Genomic DNA, 3,736 nt, shown 5'->3' with positions numbered 1-3,736 from the left:
ATCCGTTAATTCTCATGGGATAGATCCTCACTCACCTGAAGTTATTACTTGATTCCACCCGATGCACTTGCCAGTGTTTTATGGATTGTAAAATCTGCCATCACAAGACACAATGAGGATCAATGAATACACAATAGCATTAAAAGATCACTGTGTGTACTTGTATCATTATAATGCTATATTGTGTATATATAATACCTTGTATACTTGGTTGATTACTGTTGCAAAGCTATTGGTTATGTGGTTATAATGCCTATGGTTCTTAACTAGTAGTTTTTTTAATTGGAATAATCAATTTTATGGTGAATTATTTTCAGGTTTAATTTATGGCCATAGTTATTCAACCCGAGAGTCATTTTTAAAGTATTTTTAATTAAATAAAACACAATCAATTTGTCTATGTAGGAGAGTGTTAGAATTTTTTGTGGTGGACTTCTATGGATTGTTGGCTTTTGTCTTTGTAAAAAGGGATTGAATGTTTAAGCCTGATATTTCTGTAAGCCATGATGTGATTAAGTGATTCACTTTGAGTTTTGAATGTCACCATGTATTATTGGGCCTTGGAGCCTAATGATTAGTGTACATGATAAGATGAGATAAGATAATAGTGTAGGATTCTTTTGATCTAAGCCTTTGATAGTTAAGACTTGATCACTATAAATATATGTTATAAGGAAAGGATCCACACTTCTATCTAATTCTCTTGATGGCTAACGAATCCATCACGTGCCACCTCTGAAGAATTAGACAGGATGCGTGTTCTCGGGTATCAAACCTCACATAAATAATATCCTCCAACTTCTTAGCTCAGATGCCAATCATGAATCCCAAGAGGTACGTACATAGTTCTCTTTTATTTGGTATTCTGACCCTACAAATTCTAACACAAATTGATTTAAAATATAAAGCTTCTTCTAATACTTTGGAAAAATTGGCAAAGGTACAACAAATTTTGGTACCAATCAAAAAGAGAGAACTGATGGTTATAGATGATTGGGCCGATGATGATTGGAGAAAATCAATTGCTTCATATTTAAGGAATCCTAATACATAAGTTGACCAAATTTTGAAGTTACGGTCGAAGAATTTTGTACTAATGGGAGATGACTTATATAAGTATTGAGGGAAATTTTATGAGATGTCTAAGTGAATCTGAATCTATTATTGCTTTTAGTGAAATCCATAAAGGGATTTGCAGTGCTCATCAAGCTGGAGAGAGAATAAAATGGTCCTTTCGATGTGATCAAGTATTTTGGCTAACCATGGTAAAAGATTGCATTGAATATGTCAAAACTTATTTGGAATGTAAAAAACATGGGGTAATACAACAGGTGCCCGTATCAGATTTGCATTCGATTGTTAAGTCATGGTCATTTTAAGGGTGGGCTATAGATTTAATTGGTTTGATTCATCTATCATCGTCAAAAGGGCATCAATATATTTTGGTAGCAATTGATTATTTTACCAAATGGGTGGAAGCTGTTGCTTTGGTTGATGTTAATCAAAACATTGCTATTGATTTCATTGAGGAAAACATTATTCATCAATTTGGTATTCCTCAAAAAATAAGTGCTGATTAAAAAACTAAGTTTGTTGGTCGACAAATAACAAATTTTGCAGTATCCAGAGGTATAAAATTAGTTATGTAGACACCGTATTATGCACAAATAAATGGCTAAGTAATAGAGTTGCTAATGAAATTATAATAGGTTTGATTAGAAAGCTTATTGGTCGTAAACCTTATAATTGGCATGAAACTTTAAGATAAGTATTGTTGACTTATCGAAACTCGCCATGGGGATCGATTAATACATCCTTTTATAAGTGAGTTTATGGGCACGATGTTGTGTTACCATTAAAAATTAACTTAAACACTAAGAATATTGAAATAAGAAAGTTTGCATGTCGAAGACTATTGGAACGTTATGTTTGATAAATTAAACGAGTTAGATATATAATGAGTGTTTAGTTGCATTAGATAACATTATTCGACAAAAAAAAAGTACCGCCAATAGTTATTATCGATGTGTGAAGAGTAAGGTGTTCTACTTAGGTGAGTTAGTGATGAAGGTAATATTACCTATTGAAAAGAAATTAAAAAAAGTTTGGTAAATGGTCACTAAATTGGGAAGGTCCTTATCAAATAATGAAAGGATATTCTGGAAATACTTATAAAATCAAGGATATCAATACGGGCAATAAAATAAAATCGATTAACGACAAATATTTAATGTGTTTCAAAGTACTAGAACAAAACATATAATGACAATGGAACTACTAATAACTAGAAAGTAAAAATATTTAGGATTACATCAATTCACTTAGCATAACAAGCCTTCAATTTTTATATGGTTGCAAGATTTGATCTAACTTGTATTTCAGTTTAATTTGCTCCTGTTCGTGTGACTGAAGTTTTTTCAGTTGCTTTTTCTTTACATTGTGAAGATTTGTGGCTCAGTTTCTTAGATCGATATTTTTTTATGACAGGGACAAAATTTTCTTTTTCCAATATTTGCTTCCTTTGTTCAATTTTCTAAAAAGGCCTTTGAAGGAGGACTTCGTTCTGTTTGACCTTAACAAGTTCTTTTTTCAATATTTCTTTTCTTTTCTTTAGATGTTCTAATTCGATGAAAATAATGTTTAAATAAGTGTCAAATTTTGAAACCTTTTCCCTTTTTCTTGTCATGAAAGTATCAACTTTGGTGTCTCGATCTTCAATTTCTCCTAATTATTCGGATATTGAAACTTAAAATATTATTAAGAAAGGTGCTAAAATCATCTTGAACTGACCAATTGTCGACCGAGTTGCTCAGAAGAGTTCTTAATTGTTTTAGAACTTTACAAATGTTGGGGTCCATAGTGGGTTTGGCTGAAATTTGATGTTGAGTTTCCTTACGGAGACTAGAAATCTTGGAACTAGTTTCTAAATGTACTGATTTGTTGTCAGAACTTGACAAAATCGTGTCCTTGCCTTTGAAAATTTTCAATATGATGCCAATAAGCTCATTGAGATCAGGTTAATCTTGATCCATTTTTTCGACTTTAGCTCCTTATTTGACTGCCTTGGAGTCAAGTTGAAGCAAATGAAAATGCGAAACTTTTTCAAATTGGGTAATGTCTTGGTCATTAGAATTGGGATTAGATCAACAATATTTGATTCCTTGACATTCTTGGCAAGACTGGCCTCTTTATTTTCTTTGATGTTTAAAGGAAGTGTTGAATCAAAATTGGATGAAGTCAAAGAATGTGTGGATTGGACTTTAGTTTCGAGTCTTTCCTCATGAGGGTCAGTTATTGTGATTTCGGGATATATAATCTTTTCCTACATATAAAATTAGATGAGGATATTATTCTAAAAATTTAGTTATAAAGTATATATAAGGTAGGGTAAATACCTTAGTAGCTTTTGAATCTGCCAAGTTGAGATAACTACAGGAAACATGCTCAAAGTCAGTATCGACATTCCTAGTGCTTGACTTTGAAATTTTAATGTTGGAACCTTTGAAGGGTGGATTGGTGGATTTGTTTGGTTCTTTGGGTGAGGCTTGCCCTTGTTTTTATTTCTATTAGAGTTAATGGACCATCGATAAAGGAAAAATTAGATAATCAAAGTTTTTTTCTGATTTACCTATACCAAATTTAAAGCTATAAATGATTCTTTTGATACTGTGATTTTTCTTTTGAAAGGTTTGGAAGTTTCTACTTTGCGTTTTGAGATCGTTTTGGTAGTAGTTTT

At 31.9% G+C, this 3,736-nt stretch overlaps 1 long non-coding RNA gene across 1 annotated transcript; it reads left to right on the top strand.

Annotated features, from left to right (window-relative positions):
- The first annotated feature begins 598 nt into the window (after positions 1–598).
- LOC140175871 (uncharacterized) lies at positions 599–1,177 on the top strand. The gene is made up of 2 exons (XR_011866783.1): positions 599–834; positions 941–1,177. It is a non-coding gene; the product is annotated as an uncharacterized lncRNA (long non-coding RNA).
- The last annotated feature ends 2,559 nt before the right edge of the window (positions 1,178–3,736 follow it).

This window comes from Arachis hypogaea, chromosome 10 (assembly GCF_003086295.3).
Source record: "Arachis hypogaea cultivar Tifrunner chromosome 10, arahy.Tifrunner.gnm2.J5K5, whole genome shotgun sequence".
Taxonomy (NCBI): domain Eukaryota; kingdom Viridiplantae; phylum Streptophyta; class Magnoliopsida; order Fabales; family Fabaceae; genus Arachis; species Arachis hypogaea.
The sequence above is the reverse complement of the archived record's forward strand: the minus strand, read 5'-3'. Positions and strand labels throughout refer to the sequence as shown.